Source organism: Solanum stenotomum, chromosome 2 (genome assembly GCF_019186545.1).
Source record: "Solanum stenotomum isolate F172 chromosome 2, ASM1918654v1, whole genome shotgun sequence".
In the NCBI taxonomy this organism is placed as follows: Eukaryota; Viridiplantae; Streptophyta; class Magnoliopsida; order Solanales; family Solanaceae; genus Solanum; species Solanum stenotomum.
This window is the reverse complement of record NC_064283.1, coordinates 72312317-72330888: the sequence shown is the minus strand read 5'-3', so window position 1 is coordinate 72330888 and position 18572 is coordinate 72312317. Positions and strand designations below refer to the sequence as shown.

General features: G+C 34.2%; 2 protein-coding genes and 1 pseudogene across 2 annotated transcripts in view; 2 read left to right on the top strand and 1 right to left on the bottom strand.

Annotated features, from left to right (window-relative positions):
- LOC125854278 (putative late blight resistance protein homolog R1B-23) overlaps nucleotides 1-18572 on the top strand; it is a 154632-nt gene that overhangs the window by 48751 nt on the left and 87309 nt on the right. The window lies entirely within an intron of this gene.
- LOC125854279 (putative late blight resistance protein homolog R1B-23) overlaps nucleotides 1-18572 on the top strand; it is a 70295-nt gene that overhangs the window by 3223 nt on the left and 48500 nt on the right. The gene's annotated exons all lie outside the window — the stretch shown is intronic.
- LOC125854274 (putative late blight resistance protein homolog R1B-23) lies at nucleotides 5152-8144 on the bottom strand (annotated as a pseudogene).

Below are 18572 nucleotides of genomic sequence, written 5' to 3'. Positions count from 1 at the left end.
TCTCCATGTTTATGTGCATTTTGATGAGATTTGCATTCATGTCTAGTTCTTAGTTTATCTCCTACTCTATTCTTGCTAGCTTGAGTCCTATTCGAGGATGAATATTTTCAAGGGAGAGATATTGTAACACCTCACAAATTGAAAAGTCGAAAGAAAAGGGAAAATTATGATATTTGACACTGAAGCAGGTTCTACGAGTCCTATGTATGAACTGTAGGAAGTCCTACAGGCCATACGAAGGGAGTCATAGACTTGGTGATAATTTTTGGGAATTTCAAGTTTCTAAAGTTTGACCTACGAATGGACAGGACGAGCTGTAAATATTTGAACGAGTCGTAGATGGGTTCCATAGGGGTGTTCAAGACTTAGTGAAATTTTGGACTTGAATTTGGGTTCTACGGATGGGGTCTACAGATATTGTGGGAAGTAAGGTGAATGTGGGTTTCTGAAGTAGGTTCTATGGTTGGGTCGTGGAAACTTTTACTGATGTAGGTCCAAATCGTAGGACTGTTTGACAATTATTTCTTAAGGGTATTTGGGTCTTTTCCTATGCATTTAATACTTATACTGTGTTGTTTTGATCCTAATTTTAAGTCTTATAACTACCCTTCTACTACTAAAATTACCCCAACTCTCTCATTCATTCAAATCCCCAAAGCCTATCTACATTCATCTTCCCCAATTCTCTCTCAAGTTCAAGAAGAAGACTAGGGTTTCAAGCTTCAAGTGTCCTATCCCTCCATTGCTTTTTGGCTTTGATCCTCAATGTATGTAGAGTTTCATCAATGAGTTTTATTCACCCATTGAGCCCCAAAGATTTTTCAATTCTCTAAGTTTAATTTCATTAATTTGATTAAGATTTCATTTAATTCTTCGTGGGTTCTAATTGTGTTGATTCAATTATTAAATTTGATATTATTATGATTGCTTTGACTCAATTATATATTTTTCAATTGATTTTATATGAACTCATGTATTATTCATGATTTTGACTATGAACTCTTAAAGACATGAATTTATGAAGAAGTTATGAATCTATGAGTGATGTTTTCATGAAAGCTATGCATGATTTATGAAAAGGAATGTTTTATGATTTAGGTTGCTTCAAGATAAGCATAAATGAAATTGTGAAAGGATTTCTCACATATTAAGGAATCATGATTGGTCAAAGATTTTCTCACGCATACATGATTCATGATTTAAGGAGATACTCTATGATGTTTTAAGCTTGGATTAGTAACTTAATTGTGTTTTTCATGTATGATGATATGCTTATGTTTATGACTATTTCATTGGAATTTTACTTAGCACCGAGATGATATTGAGATGGAGTCTCTCCCGCTAGTAGAGCCCATGTCTCCAGTAGCAATCTCCTTATCCCTAATTATGTGCCCCGTATGTTTTGTCTTAGAAATACATAGCTAGTTGATCCACCTAAGCTATAAGTTTAAGGTCCTTGCCTTCACAAGTAAGGACATCTCTTTTGGATGCAAGAGCAAGATACCAGATTCCACGTTATAACTCAGGTAGTCTATGTCGGTTAATAGTAAATTGTTCTTAAAGGTTTTATGAATCTTCCAATATGATTTTAAGAGGCGTTGACCATGTTCATGACTTATGATTCTTCTTTAAAGGTTTTACTATGATTTAGTTTGGTCATGCATATCATGTTTTCATTTATGTCCTCTTATGATCATAAATGAAGTAGGGCTAGCGTGTTGTCTTTCCTTGCGAGGGTATGGGTTGTTAGCGTGTGTAGTAGTCCTAGCCTTGCACTTGCAGTTCTTGTCTGTGATACCTATAGCTTTATGTTGTTTACTGCGTTTCACTTCTCTCATTGTTTTATTGATGTTACTGTCTCCTTTGTTGATTATATACTATCTTTCTTATTGGATGTTATGTTTTATACACTGTTTTCCTCGCCTTTTACTTGGATTTGATGTACTTGAGCTGAGGGTCTTTCGGAAACAGCCTCTCTACCTCCACGAGGTAGTGGCAAGGTCTGCGTACACTCTACCCTCCCTAGACCCCACCTAGTGGGATTTCACTGGGTATGCTGTTGTTGTTGTTAACATAACAAGTTGCTATTTCTGGACACCCTTTGTGAAATTTCTGTCTTCGCCACTGCTACTGCATCCTTTTTGAAGTTGGAAACAGAACAAGAGACAAATCTTGACATTCATCTTCGCGTAAGCTTTAGTACTAGTGATAGGAAAACCAATAAGCTTTCTTCGGGAAAATTATCTTCCTTAAATATGTAGCTGAAATTTAGGGATGACAATGGGGTGGATTCTAATATTTGCCTGACATTTTGAAGTTAGTCTGGATCTTCTATAATCACAAAACAATGAACAATACTTGACGGTGTTGAGGTATGAGGTTATACTACATAGCGTAGTATTAGCAAGTTAGATTATTATAGACACGTAATTTTTGATCGAACATAAAGTTTTACACTATTTTTTATTCCTTAAATATTTCTTTTAGGTCTAAGTTAGATATTTCAATTTTGTCTTATTTTAGTAAATTTATTTTAAACGATTTAAAAATAACAAAAAATATATATTTCTTTTAATTTAACAAATAAGCTAGTATTTAGTGATTATAATTTATTATTAGCTATTTAGTTTTTGGTTAGTGAAAAAAGGGGGGTCAAATAATTATATTATATTATATTATTATGTTTATTATAATATAATTATTAAAAATAACAATATTAATCTAATCTACCAATTACCCATTTCCTTGCCAATTATCCCGACCCTACTATCTACACTACCCCACCAGTTTCCTACTCCTTAACTCCACTACACCTATACACCCCCACTTTCAAGAATTAACTCCCTCACAACATACACATTACACACACGTACAACAATACACACTACACTACGTACGTACAACACAACACACCCAATATTACTATATAAAGCCACAGAACACATTCATCCTCTAAAAACATACAGATGCACAAACAAAAAAAGAAAGAAAAATCAGCTACCAAAGCCACACTGCAAAACACACAGAAAAAAACATTTTTTTTTTTACAAAACGGCAGCAAAGAGAAAATCAGAAACACAACACACGCACAACAGCCAATAGAAAAAAAAGGAAAAACATTTTGGTCTTCCTTTCTACTACAACATACGGGAGAAGGAAAAAACAAAAAAACAAGCAACACCAAAAATACAAAAGTACGACCAGCAATACCAAGAAAAAAAATTACTACAACACACAGACAAAACAAAAGAAAAATCAGCAACCAAAAACACCCCCCACTTTATATTTCTTTCATTCACAAACAAAAGTGAGGTCGAGGTACACTTTCGTGGTTTCGAGTTCGTGGTTCTTTATTAGGATTGTTTCCTTTTCATGAATTGAATTTTCGCAAGAGGTACCGTTTAATTTTATTGTATAATTTTGATTTTTTATGATTATATAATACTTGATTTCAATGTTATGAAGTTTGCTCGAAATTTAGGTGTGTTTAATTTTGACACAATAATATTGAAATATTTTATATTTATTCTATTGTACATTATTTTTCATTTCGTACCATATGTTGTTATCAATTAAGTACCTCTTGTGTCCAACCAAAATCAACTAAATGTCTAAAAGAATTATTGTATAGTAGTTTGTTTAGTCAACTTTATCTAATATTAAAAATGTTTATTTTAGAAAATTAAGAGATGAAGAGTTACAAATTTTTATTTTATTTTAATGTTTTTTGTTATAACTTGCAAGTATACTTAAAACGTAAATGCATCCATATCAAATTTGAATATGAACATAACTTTTTTTTTATTTGTTTAAGATTTTAGACTTTTATTATTTAAATAGTAGTCATGAATGTAAATAGTATAAAATAGTTTAATCACTAATAATACACTTAAACTTTCTAGTAGTAGGTAAAATATTAAAATATATGACCCGTTTCAAAGGTTAGTTTCAATTAAGAATGTGGTTACACATCTTTCTTTGAAACACTTAGAAGAAACTCAAGGATGCGGTGACGCACCTTGTCCAAATTGTTTTAATAATTATTTTTTGTTAATTCAAACCAAGAGGTGTAAATTGAGATTATTAAGTGTGATGAACTCGAGAGGGGAAGACAGTTATGTCTCCAAATGTCAAGATCGAGAATGCAGTTATGCATCCGGTTTAAGACTAATAAAACTTTAACAATTTAAAAATAAGCAAATTTTGGCATATAGACACAAATTATCGAAAAATGTATCAAGATAAGTATAAGTCAACAAAAGCGACCGTGCTAGAACCACGGGACTCGAGGGGTGCCTCATACCTTCCCCTCGGTCAACAGAATTCCTTACCCGAATTTCTAGTTCGCAAACCAAATAAAGAGTCATTTCCTTTTGATTAGGGATTAAACAAAAAGGTGACTTGGAACACCATAACTCAATTCCAAGTGGCGACTCTGAAAACATAAAAAATAATCCCTAAATCAATACCGTCACTTAAATTGGAAAAACTTTTCCTCTGCCGTGCGCGAAAAGGGGTGTGAATGATTGTACGTGGTGAAAGAAATCAGGATATAAAACAAACAGTGACGAATTTCAATTCATATTTGTTGACATTTTTAAAAAAAATGAAGCTCCTGGTGATTTCTATACTGGTAAAGTGAACTTCTCATAGCTAAAATATACTCTTCACATTTCTTAACCAACAAAGAGAGATGGCAGATGCAGTTGTGAACTTTCTGGTGGAGAACTTGTTGAAGCTATTAAGTGAAAGGCTGATTAAAAGCGTAAATGACGAATTCAACAATTTGTTGGAAGAAGTTCAACGCCTGAAAGTGTTCCTTGACGATGTCCTTTAACTTAGCCTCGTCTGACATCTATGCCCTTTAACACAATTCATCAAATCCAAGTCTATAAACCATCTTCCTTTCTTGAACTTGTATTGAACTATATTCAAGAGCTAAGGGAAAGCATGTCATTGCCGATAAGTTAAATGGGAAAGCTAAGTAACCAACAATCTTAGCTTGAATGTAATGCAGAGAAAACCAGTGTGCTGTGTGTACGTTTCTAGATATCACATAAAGAACAGAACATCAACAAAAAAACATGTATCATACATGAACAGAGGAAAACAGATTCAAAGTGTGAAACCAGCAATTCTTATACTCCGTAGGCAATGCATAATAGATTGAACATCCTTATTCATTTCGAAAACAAAATAGATATTACAGTACATCAATTGTTACCATTTACGAAATACAAAAACACAATTGGCCGAGACATGTATTAAACATGTTTATTCCTAAAACATGAATTTAACAAATGATCAGAATATAAAAACAAAATATGAACTGCACGGTTCTCAATTCGGAAGATAGCATTAGATGATCCCTCAAAATAAGCTTCAATCCGCTGCATAAGTTAGATAAAAAGTACAAGTCATCATCTTGCTTTCATGGAGATAAGATTTAATAAAATTGAGGTTTTAAATAATGTGAAGAACTTTTCAGGGAGAATTAAAACTTACTGTGGTTGCTATGAATGTAGACCTTAAGGATATTATTTCCCATTTCCTCTTGTTCTTGTTCGATATTTCTGGCAGAATCCTCAGAAATAGTTCTGCAATCATGTAACTCAATTGATTCCAAAGTACCAATTTCCCCAAAATCTGTTGGACTTTCTTGTAGGAACTCGCAATTCTTCAGAATAAGGCGTTTTAGATTAGGGAAGTTATCACTGCTAGCTTCCCAACGCTCAAGATTTGGGTAGCTCAGTAACAACAACTTCAAGCTTTTGAATATGTCTTTGTCAGTCAATCTCCATATATCATCTTCGGCTTGACAATATTTAAGTTTGAGCTCTTCAAGATGTGGCAACATGATGAAAGTTGATGATATATCTTCCCAAATAAACTTATGACACCAAGTTAAAGACACTCTTCTAAGTGATTTTGGAAAAACAAATATCTTAATGGGGTCTTCCATATAACCATTACAGTAAACCTTGAATGTCTCAAGTTTTGTCAAGCTGGACATATCCAAGAGACGATACGGAATATAGTGTACTCTCATAGTTAAACGAATGATCAATCTCTTTAGATTGGGAGTGCTAGAAATGACTTCATTTGTACAACTAGAGTAAGAAATACCGTAAAGTTCCTCTAGATTTGGCATCCCTGTCACGAGATTGTTATCTATTCTAGGACTCGGTAAATAAGTGGCTCCCCCTGAACGTATATACCTCAAGTTCTTCAACATCCATATCTTCCTAGGTAAAGTCATACCTGAACGATTACCATCACAAATTAGAGTTTGCAAATTCAGAAGCTCTGAGATTGATTCAGGAATAATATTGTTAAAACATTGAATTTGGAGATATCTCAAATGAAATAACTTTGTAATCGCAAGTGGAGCTGAACCAGCCAGGGATGATGACCAATACCCTGAGATGGTTGAAACAAGAGAAAAATCCATGTATTATAGGATCTTGACCGTAGATGGGCAATATAGAGAGAAGCTTAATACGGGGTTCAAAAGGTAGACCCAAGTAATCAAACCAGTACATAGATCTGGCTACAGGGGGGAAGAGCTTATGACCATCCTTAATAGGCTTTTGAATACTGAAGCGACGAAAATTAGGCTTTATTGCTGATGGAAATGGAGTTCTCACAACATGCATAAACTTTGTCATTTCAGCTTCTATCAAACAGAACTCACGCAGCAGATCATGTATTCCGCATGCTTTTACCTCACCATTGTATCTCTTTTTTCTAGCCATTATCAAGTTCCTGCTGATAAGATCCTCCAAATAATTCTTAGCCACTTCTTCCAAGCTTTTACGACTTCCAGAAGACATCCTTATGAAACCTTCTGCAATCCATAATTGGATCAATCTCCAAGTTTCAACTTGAAAATCCTCTGGGAAATCACCCATAGAAAGAAAGCACGGTTTGAGTCGATTAGGCAAGTGATGGTAACTCAAACCGAGCACTCCTAAGCATTTATTTGGATGACTAGCAATGATTTCACTTAAGGTTTTGGCAACATACTCCCAACTTTCTAATGTCTTGGCATCCGTTTTAGAGAGATGCCCTGCAATCACTGAAATTATTAGGGGAAGTCCTTGACATTTTTCTGCTATTTTTTTTCCAATTTCTTCCAACTCGGGAGGATGATCGTGTTCTAGTCCAAACACCTTATCACGGAGCAACTTCCAACTATTATCTAAATCCAAGAGGTTCATCTTATGAGGGCTACTAGTATTTGCATATATTGCTACATCAGTTTCCCTAGTAGTCAATAAGACTCGACTCCCATTGTTGCGATTAGGAAATATTTGTGATATGCTATCCCAAACATCCCTACTCCAAATATCATCATCAACAACAAGGTATCTAGGACCCTTTAGACTCTTTTGCACCAGATCAGCTAACTCACTGTCATTCATATTAACATAATCTTTTGTGTTCACATTAACTCTTTGCTTTGAAATGCAATGTAAAGCTTCTAACAATACATTTCTATATCGAAATTCTTGAGATATTGTAACCCAAACAAAAATGTCAAAGTGATACCTGATTGAAAGATGATCATAAGCTTTTTTAGCTAGTGTTGTTTTGACAATGCCACCCATACCTGATATGGTGACAATGTCTAGATATGACGTTGGTCCTCTCAATCTTTTATCTATTATCTCCAAGTCACCATCAAGTCCCTGCACGATATCATCTTTCAACTGATCTGACAGCATTGGATCACTCATAGAAGAAGCGCCAATCAAGGAATCCGCGGTTAATTCAAGAATTTGATCAGCATCATGAGAAAGAATCTCCATCACTTGTTTCTTTGTCGTATCCATTTTTTCAACAACTGGTAGCATATCCTGGTGTTGTAAAATTCCAAATGTCCAGCTGTCGCCTGTGATGATTTCAGAAATCTTCATTTCAACAACATCCTCTGCCTCATTAACAACAACTCTAATATCTTCCTCAAAAGATTTGATTTTCTCATTGCTAGTGTTTTCAAGAACATCTTGAAAATATTCAGCTGTAGCACGAAGAGAATCGAGCATTTCAGTACTGTGATCATGAAAGAGTTCTGAAATATTTGATTGATTTGATTGATCAAGAGTTTGAAGAAGAGAAATTACAGCAGTATAATCTTCCATCAAGTCAATATTGAGAGGAATTGAAACAAAAATAATTTTTGAACAAGTAGAGAGGATATAATTCAAGAATCATTTGTATTTATAAAAATCTTGTTGTATTTAATAAATTATTTTGAGTCATTGTTTATTTAAAATGATTAGTGGGTAGGTATAATTATGACGGCCACTTGTTAATTTAAAAAACACCAATTATTGTTTATTTGTTCTCATTCGATAAAACAACCATCTTTACAGTGTTCTAAAAGTTCTTTTCTTGACTCACCTACTACGGGCTTAATCGCCTAGAGTGGCAAACGAGCCAGTCGAATTGAATATGAGTCGATCAAAAAATGAGTTAAATAAAAATAGATAAGTTACTCGACTCGACTCACATTTTAAATGGGTAAAGCGAGTTACCCAATGGATGATATGTAACATTTTAAGTGCGTGAATGGTCAGTCTCTTTAAATTGGGGATGCTAGAAAAGACTTCATTTGTACAACTAGAGTAACAAAGATTGTTATCTATTCTAGGACTTGGTAAATAACTGGGTGCCGTTAAACGTATATACCTCAAGTTCTTCATCATCCATATCTTCCGAGTTAAAATTATATCCAATGATTTAACATCACAAATTAGAGGCAAATTCAGAAGCTCTGAGATTGATTCAGGAATATTAAAATCGAACTTGGAGATATCTCAAATGAAATAACTTTGTAATCACAAGTGGAAATGAGCCAATAATTACTAACGACAATTAGGGGTGTTCACGGTTTGGATAAATATCGATCCAAACCGAAAAATTGAACCAAACCGATAAAATAAAACCAATTTTATTTGGGTTTGGTTTGGTTTGATTTGGTTTGGTTTTAGAATTTTGAAAACCGATAGTATTTGGTTTGGTTATGGTTTTATTCAAAAAACCGAAGAAATAACGGAACCAAACCGATTAATTATATACAAATATTTGTTCAATTTCATAGAAGTTGAAGTGTCTACTTCTGCACATTCATAGTTGGAGGGCATAATTGTTCGCTGAAACCAAGTTAAGGATCTTGTTTATGTACTATGTCTTATATATATAATAACACAAATCTCGTTAGCTTAGAGGCTAATTACACAAATCTCATTAGCTCTATTATAGTTTTTTCCATATTTTGATACCTAGATACATATATTCAAGGTATCCAAATAAATATATCTCAGATATATCTTAAATAAATACATCTAATTATATGTATCTAAATATGAAATGTAATTGAAAATTATCAATTTAGGAGCAAATCAAACAAAAAAGTGTTTGCATGATAGACAACTAAATGATTGTATATATTAATGTAATTATATAGTGATATAAATTAGCATGATCATATACATTTGTTGTAGAATCATGTGAATAAATATTGTGATAGAATAGCTGATTTGGAGGGATAGCAAGGCAAATTTAGAGGGATTCAATGACAGATTTGTATAGATAGAATAGCTGATCTTTAGGGATAGGAATGGCGGATCTTTAGGGATGTGTAATCTTTATTTTCTCTATATAATGGAAAGACTCTCACTTTGAGAGGCATTCAGCTGAAAATTGACATGGTATTAGAGCCTTCTCTTGGCTGTCTTGTTTCATAGAGTCATCTGTGGTTCCTTTTAATTTTTTTTGAAAATCTTGGTTTTTGGCTACCTCCTGGGAATTTTGTTCTTGGTCATTCTAGTTGCTTTCTTGAGTCTTTGTAGTTTTATAGCTATTCAAAAGCATGAATTCACATCACTTTGAATCCTTCAGTGTTCGTTTCACCGGTAAAAATTATTCTTCTTGGGAGTTTCAATTTCAATTGTTTGTCACCGGCAAAGAACTATGGGGCCATATAGATGGAAGCGATCCTGCTCCTACTGATGCAATAAAGCTAGGTGAATGGAAGATTAAAGATGCTCGGGTGATGACATAGATTCTAGGGTCAATTGACCCTCTTATTGTTCTTAATCTCAGGCCGTACAAGACAGCTAAGGCCATGTGGGATTACTTACAAAAGGTTTACAACCAAGATAATAATGCAAGACGCTTTCAGTTGGAGTATGAAATTGCTAATTACTCTCAAGGAGGTCTTTCTGTTCAGGATTATTTTTCTGGATTTCAAAACTTATGGGCTGAATTTACAGATATTGTCTATGCTAAAATACCTACTGAATCCCTATCAGTGATTCATGCAGTTCATGAGCAAAGCAAGCGAGACCAATTTTTGATGAAATTACGCTCCGACTTTGAGAGTGTTCACTCTAACTTGATGAATCGTGACCCATCTCCCTCTTTGGATGTTTGCTTTAGGGAATTACTTCATGAAGAGCAACGTCTTGTCACACAAAATGCTTTTAAGAAAGAAAATGATGTCACTGTTGCATTTGCTGCTCAAGGTAAAGGAAAGGGCAGGGATATGAGTAGAACTCAATGCTACAGTTGCAAGGAATATGGTCATATTGCTAGCAATTGTAGCAAGAAGTTCTGTAATTATTGTAAACAACAAGGACACATTATCAAAGAGTGTCCCACGCGCCCTCAAAATCGTAGGATCAATGCTTTTCAAGCTAGGATAAATGGTTCCACTGATGATAACTCATCTTCAGGACAAGTTCTTACTCCTGAAATGGTACAACAAATGATCGTGTCAGCCTTTTCAGCATTGGGATTACAAGGTAATGATGTTACATCTAATTTTTGGATTGTTGATTCAGGCGCTTCCAATCATATGACCAACTCAACGAGCATCCTAAAAAATGTTCGTAAGTATCAAGGTCCATCACAAATACAGATTGCCAATGGTAGTAATTTACCCATTACCAAGGTTGGGGACATTACTCCAACTTTCAAGAATGTTTTTGTTTCACCAAAGCTCTCAACTAGTCTTATTTCAGTTGGACAATTGGTAGATAACAATTGTGATGTGAATTTTTCTCGTAATGGTTGTCTTGTGCAGGATCAGGTGTCGGGGACGATAATCGCGAAGGGGCCTAAAGTTGGACGATTGTTTCCTATACATTTTTCCATTCCTCCTGTTCTATCTTTTGCTTGTACTTCTACTGCTAGTAAAACTGAGGTTTGGCATAAGCGTCTAGGACATCCAAATTCTGTTGTGTTGTCTCATTTATCAAATTCTGGTTTATTGGGAAATAAAAATAAATTTTCAGTTGCTTCCATTGATTGTTCTACTTGTAAATTAGGCAAAAGTAAAACTCTTCCTTTTCCTAATTTTGGTAGTCGTGCTACAAAGTGTTTTGATGTCATTCATAGTGATGTTTGGGGCATTTCACCAATTATTTCTCATGCTCATTTCAAATACTTTGTGACATTCATAGATGATTATAGTCGGTTTACATGGGTGTATTTTCTTCGATCCAAATCTGAGGTATTTTCCATGTTCAAGACATTTTTGGCTTACATTGAGACTCAATTTTCTACATGCATCAAATTATTAAGATCTGATTCTGGTGGAGAATATATGTCTTATGAATTCAAAAAATTCTTGCTTGACAAAGGGATTGTCTCACAACACTCTTGCCCATATACACCACAACAAAATGGAGTTGCTGAACGAAAAAATCGGCATCTTTTAGATGTCACTCGTACTTTATTGATTGAGTCATCTGTACCATCTAAATATTGGGTGGAAGCTTTGTCTACTGCTGTCTATTTAATTAATAGATTGCCATCTAAAGTGCTAAATCTTGAGTCTCCATATTTTCGTCTTTATCACCAAAATCCTAACTATAGTGATTTTCATACATTTGGTTGTGTTTGTTTTGTGCATTTGCCTCCTTCGCAACGCAATAAACTTTCTGTACAATCTACTAAATGTGCTTTTATGGGTTATAGTACTTCACAAAAAGGTTTTATTTGTTATGATCCATGTTCTCACAAATTTCGTATTTCTAGAAATGTTGTTTTCTTTGAGAATCAGTATTTCTTTCCTACGATTGTAGATTCATCTTCTGTTTCTCCTCTTCTTCCTACTTTTGAGGATTTATCATCTTCTTTTAAGAGGTTCAAACCTGGATTTGTGTATGAACGACGTCGGCCAACTTTACCCTATCCCGACACTGATCCGCCGCCTGAAACTGCACCACAACTAGAATCTGAGAATTCTTCAAGATCTGGTCCTCTTGAGCCTACTCGGCGATCTACAAGAGTATCTCGTACTCCCAATTGGTATGGCTTTTCCTCTACTTTATCCAACATATCTGTTCCATCTTGTTACTCACAAGCTTCCAAGCATGAATGTTGGCAGAAAGCAATGGAGGAAGAACTTTTGGCTCTTAAAGAAAATGACACATGGGACATTGTTTCATGTCCTTCAAATGTCCGCCCTATTGGATGTAAGTGGGTTTATTCAATCAAACTTCATTCTGATGGAACTCTTGATCGGTACAAAGCTCGATTGGTTGTTCTTGGTAACAGACAAGAGTATGGGGTGGACTATGAGGAGACTTTTGCACCCGTAGCCAAAATGACTACGGTACGAACTATTATTGCCATTGCTGCTTCACAAAACTGGTCTCTTTATCAAATGGATGTCAAAAATGCTTTTCTCCATGGTGATCTTAAAGAAGATATTTATATGAAACCTCCACCTGGTTTGTTCTCATCGCCTACATCAGATGTATGCAAGTTGAAGCGGTCTTTGTATGGATTAAAACAAGCTCCAAGAGCTTGGTTTGATAAGTTCCGGTCTACTTTGCTACAATTTTCTTTTGAGCAGAGCAAATATGACTCATCTTTGTTTCTTCGGAAAACATCTACAGGTTGTGTTCTTCTTTTGGTGTATGTAGATGACATTATTATCACAGGAACTGATTCTTCACTAATCACTTGCCTCCAACAGCAGCTTAAAGATTCTTTTCATATGAAAGATCTTGGTACTCTTACTTATTTTTTGGGTTTGGAAGTTCATAATGTTGCTTCAGGTGTATTTCTAAACCAACACAAATATACTCAGGATCTGATTTCTTTGGCTGGTCTTCAAGTTTCCTCCTCCGTAGATACTCCACTGGAAATGAATGTCAAGTATCGTCGTGAGGAAGGCAATCTTCTTCCTGATCCAACTATATTTCGACAATTAGTTGGGAGTCTAAATTACCTTACTATTACTCGGCCTGATATCTCTTTTGCAGTTCAACAAGTTAGTCAATTTATGCAAGCTCCCCGTCATCTCCACTTGGTGGCTGTTCGTCGCATCATTCGGTACCTTCTAGGAACATCTACTCGTGGATTGTTCTTTCCAAGTGGTTCTCCTATTCGTCTTAATGCTTTTAGTGATTCTGATTGGGCGGGATGTCCTGATACTCGTCGTTCAGTCTCTGGTTGGTGCATGTTTCTTGGAGAGTCATTGATATCTTGGAAGAGTAAAAAGCAAGATCGTGTGTCAAAATCTTCAACAGAGGCTGAATATCGATCCATGTCTACTGCTTGCTCCGAGGTTGTATGGCTTCGTGGATTACTTGCTGAGATTGGATTTCCCCAATCTCATCCTACTCCTCTCCACGCTGACAATACAAGTGCTATTCAGATTGCTACTAATCCAGTTTTTCATGAGAGGACCAAACACATCGAAGTGGATTGTCATTATATACGAGAAGCTGTAGATAAAGGTGTCATTACTCTTCCACATGTGTCCAGTGATCTTCAAATAGCTGATGCGTTTACAAAATCCATGGCACGGCAACGCCATCAGTTTCTAGTAGGCAAATTGATGCTTCTTGATCCACCAACATCAATTTGAGTGGGGATGTTAGCATGATAGACAACTAAATGATTGTATATATTAATGTAATTATATAGTGATATAAATTAGCATGATCATATACATTTGTTGTAGAATCATGTGAATAAATATTGTGATAGAATAGCTGATTTGGAGGGATAGCAAGGCAGATTTAGAGGGATTCAATGGCAGATTTGTATAGATAGAATAGCTGATCTTTAGGGATAGGAATGGCGGATCTTTAGGGATGTGTAATCTTTATTTTCTCTATATAATGGAAAGACTCTCACTTTGAGAGGCATTCAGCTGAAAATTGACAAAAAGTACTCCTGCTGCCACTATTTTAATATATAGCGAGGACTAAGACTTCGACAAAGACTAGGTCAACTTTATATATATATATAAAGTTATTACAAACGTCATATCTTCACCAACTACAATAAACTCATATTTCAACCCAATCACATGTTACTCCTTAAATATGGAATAAGGCACAAATTCTCTCACGCGCTTCACTTATGTGGAGTCATGAAATAACGTGTCATATGAGAAAAGGTGTATGAAATTACAAAAAAAAAAAAATGAATTCAAGGAGTAATAAAACCTTAATTTAATTAAGATGCGTCTCTAAAATTTCGATCATGGTTTAGAGAGTACTTACGCCTTATCCCTTAAAATATCTACTTGGAATCCATTATTTTGGCTATGCGTCCAATGTCACTATTTGGAGGCGGCATTTTTGAGGCTGAGTAGAAAAGGGAAGGACATGTGTATTTTTTTATTTTTGGTTTTTCACACGATCTACGATTTTCATATTAAAATTCGATTAAATTTTAATTTATACCAAAAATTATATGTTGAGGGATAAAATATTTCCTACCAAAGGTGACTCTCTATTTAGAGGGACTCGAATTCGAGACTATTGATTAAGAATGAAGGATTAGTTACCACTCCACCACAATCCTTATTGGCGAAAAGATAGGACATGTGTTTGCGGTTGTGTGTAGACATTTACGAGTATGAATCAAAAGGAAGACTTATCGCTATTAAAAAAAAAAACAAAGACTTAAAAAAAAAAAATACATACACATGACTCTTAACTTGACGTTAGCTGATAATTATGACTTTTAATTTAGGGTGTGCACAAGTAGGCACTTAAACTTGTATAAAATTGAACAATATAGACATTTTCATTCTACATGGCACCATACATGGCAATTTTGTGTCCTATGTGGCATCCTGCATGTATTATGTCATGTAGGACACATGTGTCTACTTGTTCAATTTTATAAAAGTTTAAGTGTCTACTTGTGCACACTCAAAGTTGGAGGTCATAGTTGTCCGCTGAAGGTAAGTTAAATGTCATGTTTATGTATTATGCCTAAAAAACTAGGTCAACTTTAAGCATTTGGACGTATAGTTTTATCTCATGATTTAAAAAACATTATTTGAATAAATAATTTTATCTTGCGATTTCAAATCATGAGCTGAAATTCCAATTTTCTTTAAAAAATTATTTTGAGAATTTCATATCATGATTTCATATTTTTTAAAAACAAATATTAATCCACAAATTTATATTTTATAAAAGAAAATTCCACCATTTTATATCTTTCTTTTTTTTCAAGAATACCAAAGAAGTGATGAAATATTCAAGGAATATAAACATGATGATATAGTTACTAATAATATTGATCATGTTCAATTTTATTAAAAAAAGCAGTACATTACAACTCAAATTCAATTTTATTTTTAGAATAACTTTGTGATAGTGTATAAAAATCCAAATTACATATTTAAATAAAACTTCAACTTTATCTCATATAATTTTACATCATGATTTTAAATTCAATTCTTATTTTCACTATTTTTTATTATATAGCGAGGACTAAGACTTCATCAACTTTTATATTTTAATATTCAAGAACCATCCATTTAATAACTCCAACTTTTTTTTGGTTTCCCATTGACAGTTTGTTAACTACCATAAAAACAACTTTTATATATATATATATATATTAAAAAAATATTCCTTGAATGGTAGGGTTCACTATTTTGAAGTTTGATTTTGATATTTTGCGGTATGATAAATTGTTAATCATAACAAATTAAATTTCGACTAATATATACTCATATAATAGAGTACTATGACTTCGACAATTTAAAAAGTGTCTCAATTGAATCATAGTAGCACATTACACATGTAGAAATGTATATTCAAAAGAAAGTAGAAATAAATTATGTTATTTAATTTGGATTAATAATACATAACTAAGTCAATGCTAGTTGGATGCGTGAAAACAGATCTGTGTCGACTTAGCTCCTTGTTCCCTTAATGGCTCGGACTCGCTACTTTAGGATTGAAGGTGAAAGATGCTTAGCATGCGAGAACCTTCCTCTGGTTTATTAATGTTTTCTTTCTTTTGATATAGACAATTTTTATACTAAATTAAGAAAACGCCATTTATTGTTTATTTGTCACGGTTCACTAGCCACCATTTATGATCATTATCATTAACCACCACTACGTAACAACCAATAATTACTATCGACAATCATCTCCATCAGTCACCAAGTACTATATATTAATACTAATTACTGGCATCATTCACCACTACCTATTAGATATAAGCCTATAACTATAATCAGCCACCACCTGTTACCGCTATTAGGCATCAACCACTACTGTCAACCACCTTTACTAACTAGCTACTACCCATAATTACTTAATTCATTCAAAATACTCCCATCTAGCCTATAGCTTTGTTGCTCGGACTCTGCAAAATACTTCCATCTAGCCTACGAGTAGGAAGGGGAGGCAATTTTGTGGGGATGTCGGTGTGTAGATGCCTCAACCGTAACATGTTCCATATGTTTGCTTTTATGTTAAGAGTGGTCTCCAATGTACTTGTTGGATCTTGTATTGTAGGAAGCATGAGATCAGGTGTTAGACATACTTCTTGAAAAATACTTTCGATAAGTTACTTTTTTCGCTTCTAGTTACCATCTTAGCTTGTAAAAAATATTTATTATTACTGTTTTAAAGTAATTATTTTTCACCAAAAGTTCCCCTAAATACCTTCAAATATATATTTAGTTGAATTATTATGTAAACATTTTTGACATATTAGAAGCTTGGATCAAACATCGATTTGTTGTGAAAAAAAGGAGGAAGATGACTTTAATATCTTATGTCGAAAAAATAAGTGGCTTCCGAGGAATGGAACTAAAAGTCTATACCTGCCTCTCTTTGTTTATCTCAAGTTGTGTTTTTTTCCCTAAATGACTTTATCTACGTCTTCTCAGAGTTTCTTACTAGCTAAGTTTTCTCTAATGACTTTTTGGTTTTCTGAAAGCAATCACCAAACGTCAATTAAGTGAAAAATAGTATTCATTTCAAGAAGTAAATTTCATGGAAACCCTCATAATCTTTTGAGTTAAAATAAGATTAACATTCATTTCATGACAGACAATCTCTGATATAATGATCTTACAGCAAAAAATGAGCCTAGAATAATAACCATTAAATAGAGAATAATCTTACAGCAAATTGGCACTTAAATTATCCAAATGTTTAACAAGAAAACACACGCATCCTATGTGACATAATACACATAGGATTTCATATAGAACGCAGAACTACCACGTAGGATGTCACAATTGTTTAACTTTTGAATAGTTTAAATATGTACTTGTGCACACCCGAAATTGGAGGACATATATGCCAGTTGAGGCCAAGTTGAAATGCACGTTTATGTATTATGCATTCTTTATTAAAATGCACAATGATAAGAATCTTCTCAAAAACTACTGTATTGAAATCAAAATTTCAATAGGAACCTTCAACTCATCTACACTGGACTATGATCATACAACAGAATGGCCATGACCCAACTAAATGGTCTACTATACAAACCACCAAATATAACAGCCTTTAGTAACTAGAAAGAATCTAATAAGAAAAACCATTCATTCGAAGATACTAATTAGTTAGTCTAACAGCCAATTTACATGTAAATACTTGAGCTTACTGTAGGAAGCATTTCATATTTGACACATCCTAATCCCAAATCTCAGACAGATGTATTTCACTTTCTGCCTTCTCTTTACTGTTTCCTGGTGTGACGGCATAATCCCAGACGTCCAGAGAGGATTTGACAACAGATTTCTGGTATTGAACCCCCAACAGAAATACAGATAAGTATTGACATCATGACATCATCAATTGACTGAAGTGCTTGACTTGCATAAAAATGGACATCGACATCAGGGTCCTCAGCTAGCTCTACTAAACTAGAGCGAATCGTTTTCTCTGCTACCTGTGTAACATCCGGCAATATGAAATAATTGAAGAGGCTTAGAATTGGAAACTTTCATTTTTTGGAAAGAATTTAAAGTTTTGGAAATTTTGGCTAAGTATGGAAAATGTGAAATTTTGGCCAACTTTGAACAGCCATAAATTCTATCTCAGGATGAGTTAGGTGGAATTCCAGTTATGGTTGCAAAGTTCGCGGAACGACCTTTCCAACGCCACCGAGTTTGCTCGATTCCGAGTTCGTATGAGGGAGTTATGACCTTTGAAAGTTGGGCAGTTGACAAGGAAATCCGTCCGGGAATCATTAAGGGCATTTTAGTCTTTTCCCTAGCCAATTCTTTTGAGCTCATATTGTTGTATTAGGATGATCTTTGGATCATTTTT